Consider the following 13,251-nt stretch of genomic DNA (forward strand, 5'->3'; position numbering starts at 1 on the left):
TACGTGATTTAATATAATTGCTAATGTCGCGAAAACCTACAAGGTCACACACAAAAGGACAGATTGATGAGAGATAGAGTAACTAAGGAACATCGTAAGGTACGGTGCACTTAAGTGAATTGTAGAACATCGTAAGGTACAATGTACTTAAGTATAATACGAAATATGGTAAGGTACCACACACTTAAGTGATTTTGGCATATCATAAGATATGGGCCACATACACTTAAGTGGGCTTTTTAGCTTGCAGCCCACACAAGTGGTTCTATAAATAGAACCCTTGTGCAGAAGCATTTGTGCAGTTGTAATTTCATTTCTCTCTCTCTCTCTCTCTCTCTCTCTCTCACTCAAATCCTTCATTCATAGCAGCTAGCACTGAGATTGAAGGAATTCGTTCATGTGGACTGAGTAGAGGCGTTGTCACTATTCGACGTTCGTGATAGCTCCGTAGATCTACATCAAAGGTTTCAATCGCCTGAAGAGGTAACAATTCTATCACTGATCATGCCCATTCGTAAGGACCACTAAAGGAGAATTTTTTTAAATTCCGCTGTATTTTGGATCGCTCTTCTCCTTCAGTGGTATCAGAGCCACTTACGAAACCATGCATCTGATAGCTGTTTATTTTCTATATTTTCTATATTAATATGATTAAAAGACAAAATTAATCAAAGAATAAATGAGTAATTAAATTTGGCATCATGTGTGTACGATTTGGATGATTGATGTTAACTATGCTTCGGAATCCGATGTTACTATGGTGAAGTAGTGATACATCGATCATCCATAGGTTACACAATTGAGATTGATCAAGTTATATATACGATATAAATAATCCTGATGCAAAATACGGTATATATGATATACTGTTTCTGTTTTGTTCATTCAAACACTTAATGGTTGTTTTCCTTTGAGCGATCAATGATCATTTGCTTCTTGACCCAACATTAGTATGGTGAAGCAATGACGTGTTGATCAATCATACTACATTAACAATCGAGGTGTGTTTGATGGTATGAAATTGGTGCATTAGGGTTCACGACGGTACAAGGGTCATGCTGTTAAAGAGTTATGTGATTAGGATTATGACTGCGCAAGAGTTGTGATTTAAAGTATCAAGTGTTTATGCGAAAATAAAGAGTTGTGCTTTAAAGCGGAACCCCCGACTAACTCTGCGTAATGTGATCAGTCGCCAAAATTTAATTTGGTTTATTTAATTAACAAAATTTAAATTAATAATAACAATGTGTTTATTATTATTGTCTTCTAGTGATCGGTTATGGCCTTAGTTTTCCTTTATTTTGTTTTGGGATTTTAAAATACGACCTGCGTGTCGTGCCTCTCTTTTAATCTCTTAATGTAACTTCTTTTCTCATCTCACTCCCTCGTATGTAAAACAAGTTTCTTTTAAGTAATGTAACGTTATGAAGAAAGAGAAGAATACAATATCAAATGAGGACAACCTTGAAGATCTTGCTTGGAGAAGCTTAGATCGTTATTAGGTTAGATTAGGTTCTCTCATTGACTTGGAAGAACAATTGTGCTAGGGGCCATAACTGTTTCATTGTGAATGTATGTTGATGCATGTGAGAGACGATTTGTATGATAAGTAAGCTGGTGAGATCAGAATTATTGTAAATTCCCTCAAATGAAATATTAAGTTTATGCTTTACAAGTTTTAGCACTCATCAAGACTAGTATCGAATAATGTAGGTTTTGCCTACACGAGGTGCATGTTCTATATTAATAAGGTGTGATGGGATAATTGTAATATCCAATTGCTAAAGTAATGAGTCAAACTTGACTAAACGAATTATAATAAGGTTATATATGTTTAGAAGCAAGAGTTGGAAATGATCCATGTGATGGATTGGAATAAGGATTTATTCACCCAACTAAAATATTCGAGAGTTGTATTAGATACAATTGGAAGGAGTTCCTACCTAAATAACCTTGTTTTGTGTAATCTGTCTACGCGGACTTAAAACAAAGTGAAATGTGGATCTCGACCCACTAGAAAATCTTGCAACGGGATTTTCCGAATCAAATGGTGAGGGTAATTTGTTTTGAGTAAAATAGTGGGAGCATATTTAATTAAAGGCCTAATTAAATATGTTATTGATACTTATATTTTCATTATTTTCATGTAGATTACCATGACAACAAACTCCTCTAACAACATTTGACGATCAATCCTTGATAAGGAAAATTTGTCTGGGACAAATTTTCTGGATTGACACCGAAATCTGAGGATTATCCTCAAACATGATAGAAAGCTGTATGTCTTGGAGAAATCTGTTCCTGAAGAGGAACCTCCTAGTTATGCACCTAAGGCAGAAAGAGATGCTTATAAGAAGCATATCGATGATCCCAATGAAACTGCTTGCCTCATGTTAGCTACTATGAACTCAGAGTTGCAAAAGCAACATGAGAACATGGCAGCGTTCGATATGATCGAACACCTGAAGATGCTCTATCAAGAGCAGGAAAGGCATGAAAGGTTTGAAGTTTCAAAAGACCTTTTTCAAGGCAAGTTAGCTGAGGGAACCCCTGTAGGTCCCCATGTGCTCAAGATGATTGGGTATGTGGAGAACCTTAAGAGGTTGGGTTTTCCCCTCGGAAAGGAACTTGCGATTGATCTGATCTTGCAATCGTTGCCAGATAGATTCAATCAATTTGTCCTTAATTTAAATATGAATGATATGGACAGATCTCTTCCTGAACTGCTAGCCATGTTAAGAACTGCTGAGCAGAATCTGAAGTCAAAAGGGAAGTCCATTCTGATGATTGGAAATGGAAAGAGACAGAACAAAAGATCCACCAAGCAGGGTGATAAAGGGAAAGGCAAGGAAGTTTCCAAACCCAACCCCAATGTTGCTGCTTTGAAGCCTAGTAGAGGCATAACAAAGGAAGGCACCTGCTTCCATTGTGGTAAGACCGAACACTGGAAGAGAAACTACCCAAAGTACCTCGAAGATAAGAAGAATGGAGTAGAGACTTCAACTTCAGGTATTTTTGTTATTGAAATCAATTTATCCACTTCTACATCACGGGTATTAGATACTGGATGCGGTTCTCACATTTGTACCAATGTGCAGGGGCTAAAAAGGAGTAGAGATTTGGCAAAAGGTGAAGTTGACCTACGAGTTGGCAATGGAACAAAGGTTGATGCTTTAGCCGTAGGAACTTATGTATTGACTTTACCTAGTGGTTTAATATTCAGTTAGAGAATTGTTATTATGTACCCGCAATTAGCAGGAATATTATTTCTGTTTCTTGTTTAGACAAGTTTGGTTTTTCATTTATAATAAAGAACAATTGTTGCTCCATTTATTTGAATGATATATTTTATGCTACTGCACAAATGAACAATGAACTATACGTCCTTGATCTTGAAATGCCTATTTAAAAAATTAATACTAAAAGGATGAAACCTAATGAGTTAAATCCAACTTACCTTTGGCATTGTCGAATAGGCCACATAAATGAGAAACACATTTCCAAACTCCATAAAGATGGACTCTTGGACTCTTTTGATTATGAATCATATGAGACATGCATATCTTGTTTAATTGGGAAGATGACAAAGTGTCCATTCACAGGAAAAGGTGAAAGAGCTAATGATCTTTTGGCCCTCATACATACTGATGTATTTGGACCACTGAACATACCAGCCAAAGGAGGTTTTTAGTACTTCATCATATTTACTCATGATTTAAGTAGATATGGTTATGTGTATTTAATGAAACACAAATCAGAGTCCTTTGAAAATTTCAAGGAATTCAAGAATGAAGTATAAAACTAACTAGGTAAGAATATTAAAACTCTTTGATCAGATCGAGGTGGTGAGTATTTAAGCCTAGAGTTTGATGACCATCTGAAAGAGTGTGGGATCCTATCCCAACTTACTCTTGCTGGAACACCTCAATGGAACGGTGTATCTGAGAGAAGAAATCGAACCTTGTTAGACATGGTCTGATCCCTGATGAGTCATGTCGATCTTCCAAACTCCTTTTAGGGACATGCACTATTGACAACAACTTACACACTTAACCATGTTCCATCCAAAAAGGTTGAGAAGACACCATATGAGATATGGAGTGATAAGAAACCACATATGTCTTACATGAAGATTTGGGGTTGTGAAGTTTATGTGAAACGATAAATTTCAACTAAGCTTGAGCCCAAATCTGACAAATGCTTATTTGTGGGGTATCCTAAAGAAACAAGAGGGTATTACTTCTACAATCCTTCTGAGGGCAAAGTGTTTGTCACTCGAACTGGAGTTTTCCTAGAAAAGGATTTTATTTCCAAAGGAATCAGTGGGAGGAAAGTAGAGCTTGAAGAAATTCAAGAATCACAAAGCATTGATACACCTATGAAGGAATTAGAGCAGGAAACACAAGTAGTTGTGGAAGAGCAACCTGCTCAAGTAGAACAAGACCAACGTAGGTCAAGCAGGATACTTCACCTACCTGAGAGATATGGATATCTCATAACTGATCAAGATGATGTATTACTTATGGATCAAGATGAGCCTGTGACCTACCAAGAGGCCATAACTAGTCCCGAGTATGAGAAGTGGCTAGAAGCCATGCAATCTGAAATGGATTCCATGTACATAAACCAGGTTTGGACCTTGGTAGAGCCTCATGCAGAAGTTAACCCTATAGGATGCAAGTGGGTCTTCAAAAAGAAGACTGACATGGATGGTAAGGTACATACCTATAAGGCAAGACTGGTTGCAAGAGGATATAAACAAATTCATGGGGTTGACTATGATGAAACCTTTTCACCAGTTGCAATGCTTAAATCTGTTCGGATTTTACTTGCTATCGCTGCATATCATGATTATGAAATATGGCAGATGGATGTCAAAACTGCTTTCCTTAATGAGAATCTTCTTAAGGATGTGTATATGACACAACCTGAAGGATTTGACATACTAGAAGAAGCCCAAAAGATATGTTTACAAAGATCAATCTATGGATTGAAGCAAGTTTCCAAAAGTTGGAATCTTCGTTTTGATGAAACAGTAAAACAATATCAAGAATGAAGATGAGCCTTGTGTCTACATGAAGGTTAGTGGGAGCATGATCGTCTTCCTGGTATTATAAGTATATGATATATTACTCATTGGAAACGATATCCCTACCCTACAACAAGTAAAGTCTTGGTTAGGGAAATGCTTTTCTATGAAGGACCTAGGTGAATCAGCCTATATATTAGGAATCAGGATCTATAGAGATAGATCATATAAATTGCTTGGCCTAAGTCAGAGTATATACATAGACAAAGTGATGAGACGTTTTAATATGCATGATTCCAAGAAAGGATTCATACCTATGAAACATGGCATGTGTCTATCAAAAACACAATCCCTTTCAACTAAGGAAGAAAGGGATCGCATGAATAAGATTCCATATGCATCTGCAATAGGACCTATCATGTATGCCGTGTTATGTAATCGACCAGATGTCTCGTATGCTTTAAGTGCAACGAGTAGGTACCAATCTGATCCCGGTGATGCTCATTGGGTAGCTGTCAAGAATATCCTTAAGTATTTGAGAAGGAATAAGGACTTATTCTTGATATATGGAGGTCAAGAAGAGCTTGCTGTAATTGGATACACCGATGCTAGCTTCCAAACAGATAAGGATGACTTTAGATCGCAATCTAGTTATGTGTTTTGCTTAAGCGGTGGCGCTGTGAGTTGGAAAAGTTCAAATCAAGATACAGTTGCTGATTCTACAACCGAGACCGAGTATATTGCTGCCTCAAGTGCAACAAAGGAAGATGTTTGGATCAAAAAGTTCATTAGTGAACTTGGCATAGTTCCTAGCATTGTGGATCCCATTGATCTCTATTGTGATAACAATGGTGCTATCGCACAAGCTAAGCAGCCTAGATCTCACCAACGATCCAAACACATACTTAAGCGTTATCACCTTATTCGAGAGATAATAGATATATGAGATGTGAAAATATGCAGAGTACCTACACTTGACGATATTGCTGACCCACTGACAAAGCCTCTTGTGCAGTAGAAGCATGATGGCCATACTAGATCTATGGGCATTAGGGGTATGCCTGATTGGCTCTAGTGCTAGTGGGAGATTGTTGGTGTAAGCCCTAAAGGCTAATACTTTTGGTACTTGTATCAAATTATTTATTAATAATAAAAGGCTTTTTCTTTATTGTGTTTGTTTAATAAAGTCCCTAGAATAGCTGGTCTGTTTAATGTATCAAGTGTGACTTTATCATGAGATCTCATTAAACATAAGGACACTATTCTTAAAGTATCCGTAGTTGAGCTTTGCTATGAAGTGGGATGACATTAAAGCATTAAGACTATTATGTATATAGACTGGTGATCACATCTCATGGATCATGGATAAGGGGTTATCAAGTCTTAAACATAAGTATGAATATTGAGAGTAATATTTATACTGGATTGACCCGCTATGAGAATACTATATCGAATGTTATGCTAAGTGTCATAAGTTATTCTCATGGTGATAATGGTGTATACCACCCTTTGACCTGATGTCGCATTACGCGAAAAACCGGCGGGAAAACAAGAACAACAGAGCCGCCACCGTGCGTTATTTATCCCAAAAGAGGGAAAGGAAACGCTCAGAGTAAACCTGGAAAAGACATGGTCTCGCGACCAAAGAGAATGGGATCGGGAGTCGGTTATGCGAAGGGAAGGTATTAGCACCCCTACGCATCCGTCGTACTCGACGGGATCCACGCACAATAGGAAGGAAAATGGTTGCTAAAACACTGCTCACACACACATACTGGCTGAAAGAGACACAGAAAACAGACAAGACTGAAACTGACTCGGCAGGATGTCGCATCCTGGGCCTACTTAGTCTATCAGGCATAGACATCAGAGTCAAAGTAGTTCGGACGGGGAAAACATGCTCGCTAGGATGTCGCATCCTATGCATACGTATCTTCTTGGACGAAGAAGAATCAGAGCATTCATAGCTCGGCTGACACGCACACAAACAAAAGCAGGCAAAGGCAAACGTGGAGCCTGAATGCCAATCACTGGACTTACATCAGCATCCGAACCAAAACAAACACAGGAAACCAACTGCCAATCGCTGGACTTACGTCGGACTCCAACCAGAAAAAGGAGAAACAACTCACACAAACAAAACAAAAAGGGCGCCCGAAGAGATCAGCTCATCTCCTGCCTACGTACCTCATCTGGTATGAGGATCAGGGCGACGTAGTTCCCCTACGGAGGGAAAAAGGACTAGCCTAACCAGATAACAGAGGGAGACACAACTAGGGAGACTTCGACTCGTGCCTAGATGTTATCATGCAAATCATCCCTAAGTTATGGTTTCTAGCTAACTTGCACAGGAAGCAAGCCTATCCTAAACATGACTTGCACAGGAAGCAAGCCACACCTAATCTAACTTGCACAGGAAGCAAGCTAAACTAAACCTAACTTGCACGGGAAGCAAGTCAAACAAACACACAAGCACAAATAGCACACACTATACACAAGCAATGGGCTCACACAAAGGTTAGGCATTGAAGCCAGCTGGAATAGGGTTAATGGTGCTCTTAACCTTGACATTGAGAGCCAAGGTGAAGCAGATGCAAGGTGAGTGAAGATAAGACTTCACGGCTCTTATCCCGGGCCTGGGAGAGCTTAAGAGAAGAATGTGTGGGTTCAGAAAGTGGGAACCCTTCTACACATTTAAAACTGACTCAACTGTACAATTGTACAAGATCTTGGGTTTGTATCTGTAATGCATCAACACAGTGGTGTGAGCAAAGTAGTTGACACACAGAATAGCAGGGGATAGGTTGCATATCCCTTGGGTTCTGCCAATTGCCTCTTCACTTAGGAGGTCTTTGACTCTATACAAGGACAAATGTAAACAGTCACAAACATTGCCTCTTAAGGAGGACTTCAGACAATTGCCTGGCCAAGTAACAGGCCAGGTCTTCCAGACTACATGAAGATGAGAAATTATACCTCAATGCAAATTGCTATTCAAGCAAAGCAAAGCAAAGTTCACAAGGAACTAAAAGAAACTAAAGGTACCTGAAACCAGTCAGACAACATCAGTATACAAGTCAAAGTTAAATCAAAATGAAACAGAGGTCAACAGTCAACACAATCAGTTTAAATGTGCAATGCACAAGGCTCAAGCATATGAGCCAAGCAGCCTATAAAACAAACAAGTTAGTCATGATAATCAATTAAAACTCATTCAACTTGTATATGTTTCTTTGGACAATTGCTTCTTAACCTGAAAAAATGAACTCAAACATGAGCAATAGGACCACTAGGACAAGCCTAGGGTCAAAAGGGGATGAGAAAGTCAAAACAGCAAGTGGAATCCAATCAAAATCATATTCAGACAATCAAGAAACAAACTCAATTGGTTCCATGTTCATATCATTCTTCATCATCATTTCATAAGCAAATTAGGTCAAAGCATGGCATATGGAAGCTCATAGAAGTCAACAGCAAGACTCAACTCAAAACCAATCATAAACAACTTAAAAAAATCTCAAATAATTCATGATCAAACATAATCCATAGAATGATATGCATATCAAATTTCAGCTCAATTGGATCAAGGGAAGTTGGTCAATGAAAATCAGAAAAGCAAGGCAAGTTCAAACATGCTCAATGAAGTCAACCAAACTTACACCAACTTCAATAAATCATAAATCAGTGATAGCAAATGAGAAATGAATGGGACTAAAACCATGATGAACCTTAAGATGTCTACTAATCACATGTCAAATTTCATGTCCATCCAATAATGTATGAGAATTTCACAAAGCATATGGCATCAAGTGTCACAAAAGTCAACATTTTGGTCAAGCAGGGGAGAAAATTACCAACAATTAGGAAATGCCATCAATAATTCCATAAAAAATCACATGTAAACTAGACATCCATAAGTATGTTCATGCAAAAAACCAGACCAAATTGAGTTCATTAGGAAAGGTATAAAAAATCAAGAAGTTGGACATCAATGGTTTGACACAAATTGTCACACCCTAATTCAAAAACTCATAACTCACAAACCAGCAAAGATAAATTCACAAACTCTATACTAAACTCACCATGAATGTGTCTAGTTTAAGCACAAAAACTTTGGGAGCCATTGGATAAAGCATCATCATTTCACAATTTATTTGGCAAAGTGTACAAAAATGGACACATGAACAAAACCCTAGCACAATTAAAAATCCATCCATGCCAAAAATATGGAAAATATATGATAAAAAACTAGAGACCAAGATGAACAATATGCAAAAAATCCCATGAATTTTGGATGAATAATGGTTGACTTATGAATTTTGTAAGTTTGTGTAACAAATGAAATAAAAATTGTAAAATAAAATGATTAAATGGATTTAATGTAACACGGCATGGCATTTTTGTAATTAAGGGATCAGCTTAATGGAACGCAGCGTTCGAAACATGAGCGTGTCACTCGGTGATTGGTCATGGGCAATGTAATAGTACATTCATGCAAGGCAAAAGAATTACACGACCAAACGCGATTGAATAGGAATTCTGGGCATGGCATTTAGGTTTTCCGCTACTGTTCATCATCATCACCAAATCGTGGAAAATTTTTTTGCCCAGAAATGAACAATAAGCATATCATTAGAACCATCAGGTAATGCACATCAACATTATAACATCCATTTTCCTTAACTCAAGCTAACAAGGATGAATCATGCAAAAAACATAAATGAACATCAATCTTTAAATCATTGTAACTCTCAAAATATCCAACCGTTTTCATCGATTCAAAGCTTAAAATAACCAGCAAAGTAAGACCTAGCTAAAGCATAACATGATTTAGTGAATGGTTAAGGTCGAATTCTTACTTGATTTGAAGAACAGTTGTGATGTAGTTGTTGTTTGGTTGCAAATGGCTGAAACAGGTGCTCCTTCCAGCTCTAGATGATGAATGGATGAAGGCTTTTGGCTCAGCAATGTTGGAAATAGCTCAAAACACGATCTGCCATGGATGAGCTCTTGTTGAAACAGTTGCTTGAAAGGCTTTACAGCTGGGTTCTTGTGCTTGCAAAAGGTTGACAAAGGTTGGCAAATGATGGAAGCAAACTCAGAATCACGAGCTCTTTTGAGATTTTTCAAGAAAAGTTCAAATGTGCAAAAATGAGGATTTGAGAGAAAAATGCAATTTGGTCTGTTTGTGAAAGGTGGCTAGGGTTTTCAGAGAGAAAAAGTTATATATGTACTCTGTTTAGTGTGCTAAGCTTGATTAGTTTAGGTGGTAATTGGAATTTTGGTTAAATGAAGTTTTTGGTTAATTTGATGAAATTCACTTAAGTGGCAAGGTTTGTGTGTACAGCTGCGAAAATGGGCCTTGTACACACTCCAAACATGTTTTCTGATCATTTTCAATTGGTAGGAGGTGTTGGAATTGGTTATTTTGCAAAGTCAATTTTTTACCTCACTTGAAATAATTCAAGTCACTTCAAAAAGTGCCATTTTGATTGGTGAGTTTTTGGTAAATTGTGATGACAAATTTGGAAAGAGGGCATCAAATAGGGCTTGTAGCAAAAAACCCCACCTAATTTGGCCAAATGGTTTGGAAGATATGCCACTTTGAAGTTAAAAAATTTCTGAAAATGATTTGATCATAACTTGCCAACCATACATGGGAATTGAGTGTTCTTGGACTTTTTGGAAATGGGAGAACAAGATCTTCAACTTTCATGTTGGGAAAAAATTCATTTGAAGCTTGTATCATGATGTAATTTTGAGGATCAAGACTTTCCATTTTTGGCAAATTCCAATTACAGGTCAACTTTCTATTTTTGAAAATTTCTTGTCTGGCTTCAAATTCTTCCATGATGATGTTTGACATGTTATATGAGACTTGTATGGACATGAATGAACCCTCTAAAACCAATTCCCACCATCAAATCACTGATTAAATGCACAGTTGACCAACAGTTGACTTTTTAGGGTTTCTGGTGAACTGCACACTGACTGATGACTTCTGAGCAATCAAACCTTGACCAAATCACTTCAAAAGGATCCCTAAGTCATGTGAGCATGTTGGAACAACCCTAGGGCCTTGTCTCATTGGAAATTGTACTTGCTTGCTTGACTGACTGATCTCCTGACCAGTTTGACCTATTTCTTCTGAATGGCTTGCACTTGGGCAAAAGGGACAATGCAATGTTATGCAGTGGACCATGTTAATGCTATGACCTAATATGAGAATGTATGTAAAAAAGGTAGGTGCAAATTTGAGGTGCTACAGCTGCCCCTATTCAATCAGCTGGGAACCCGAACGGATGATAGCAACGGCTGTCAGACTTTCAGGGTAAACAGGGATTGAATACCAAAGAACCGTAGAAATTTGCACCCTGATGGATATGATACAAGAAGAACCACGTCATTTACCGATGACTGCTGCATGACAACTTCAGAAAGCAAAATCATTTACCGATGGTTGGAAACTGGAAACTTGATATTTACCGATATCAACTTCAGCGAGACCATTTACCGATGGCTGCTGGGAAACAACTTGATGTAAAAGGAAGAAAGACCATTTACCGATGGTGGCTTCAAAGAAATTTGATATTTACCGATATCAACTTCAACAAGACCATTTACCGATGGCTGCTGCAACTGGGAATTCGATATTTACCGATATCGAAACAAACGGGGCCATTTACCGATGGCGTCTCCACTTGGGGAGGAACAAAATATATTTGTAATGGAATCAGACAAGACGTTTACCGACGACTTCTGGGGATCTTGATTTTGTTAACAAGAAAGTGGCGCACGACCAGACATTTACCGATGACTGGGACGAGACTCGATGTTTACCGACATCGAAAGATGATGTTTACCGACATCCAAAAGATGATGTTTACCGACATCAAAAAAAATGGCCAGACATTTACCAATGACTGGGGAAAATTTTACTGGGGGAGGAAAAACAAATATTCGCAACTGGAAACCAGACAGGACATTTACCGATGACTCTACTGGGGGTCTCTAGATGGGGAATTATCAGACATTTACTGATGACTGAGGAAAAGACTTGATGTTTACCGACATCGAAAGATGATGTTTACCGACATCAAACAAAGGCGACCAGACATTTACCGATGACTGGGGTGAAACTCGATGTTTACCGACACTGAAATAATGGTGTTTACTGACACCAAAAATGACCAGACATTTACCGATGACTGGGGAGAATACTCGATGTTTACCGACACCGAAACAATGGTGTTTACCGACACCAAAAATGAACACATGCGGGTGTTGACATGACACTTACCGGTATCACAAGAATGACATCTTGGATATGTCAAGGCAAGGCTAATCACTTGCTGGGGATCTCACTGGGGAGAAACAAACTTTCTGTCGCCAACGGGTGAGGAAATAAACCTCTGTGGGGATATCAATCCTGAATACTTTCAAGAGCGACTGTAGCAGGCATGCTGTACCAATGTTGAACAAAATGATCCGCCTCTGCCGGGGATACAGCCTGATCGGGTTAACACATGAATGCATATGTTTGAGTTTTTCTATGGCGTAATGCTCCATTTATGAATGGAAATGCTACGCCTTTTGAGGATGCAATGATTACTACATGCAATGCAAAATGATGAAAACTCCGCCGGGGACTACACAGGACGACTGTGCTGAGAAATCCTCGATACAAATCTGCTGGGGAGAAAAACAAGGCAACTGCCGGGGAACCATCAATACAACTCCGCTAGGGGAAGACAAGGCAACTCGCTGGGGAGTAATAAAGCAACTTGCTACTGACAAAACCGGCAACTTTGCTGGGGATATCCCAATCAATCCACAAGTAGGATAAACTCTGCTCTGAGAAAAAACTGCTCCGCTGGGGAAGATAAACCAGGAAACTCTTTGGGGAAAAATACTCGACGGGAGTAACAAGACGACTTTACCGGGGAGTGATAAAGCGGCTTCACTGGGGAAGACTCAAACAAGCCTCAGGTATGATAAACTCTGCTTTGGGGAATATCTGTTACTCCGCCGGGGACGACCCACGCAATCCACAAGTAGAATAGATTCAAGCTGAGGATGCACATATCACTCTGATACTGAAACCCATCCAATCCACTGGTAGGATGAACTATGCTGGAGAAAAAATTTCATGAAACCTGCTCCACTCGGGGATGACCTAACCAATCCGTAGCCAGGAGAAAAGCTTTGTTCTAGGAAATAAC

Source organism: Lathyrus oleraceus, chromosome 6 (genome assembly GCF_024323335.1).
Source record: "Lathyrus oleraceus cultivar Zhongwan6 chromosome 6, CAAS_Psat_ZW6_1.0, whole genome shotgun sequence".
NCBI classification, from domain to species: Eukaryota; Viridiplantae; Streptophyta; class Magnoliopsida; order Fabales; family Fabaceae; genus Lathyrus; species Lathyrus oleraceus.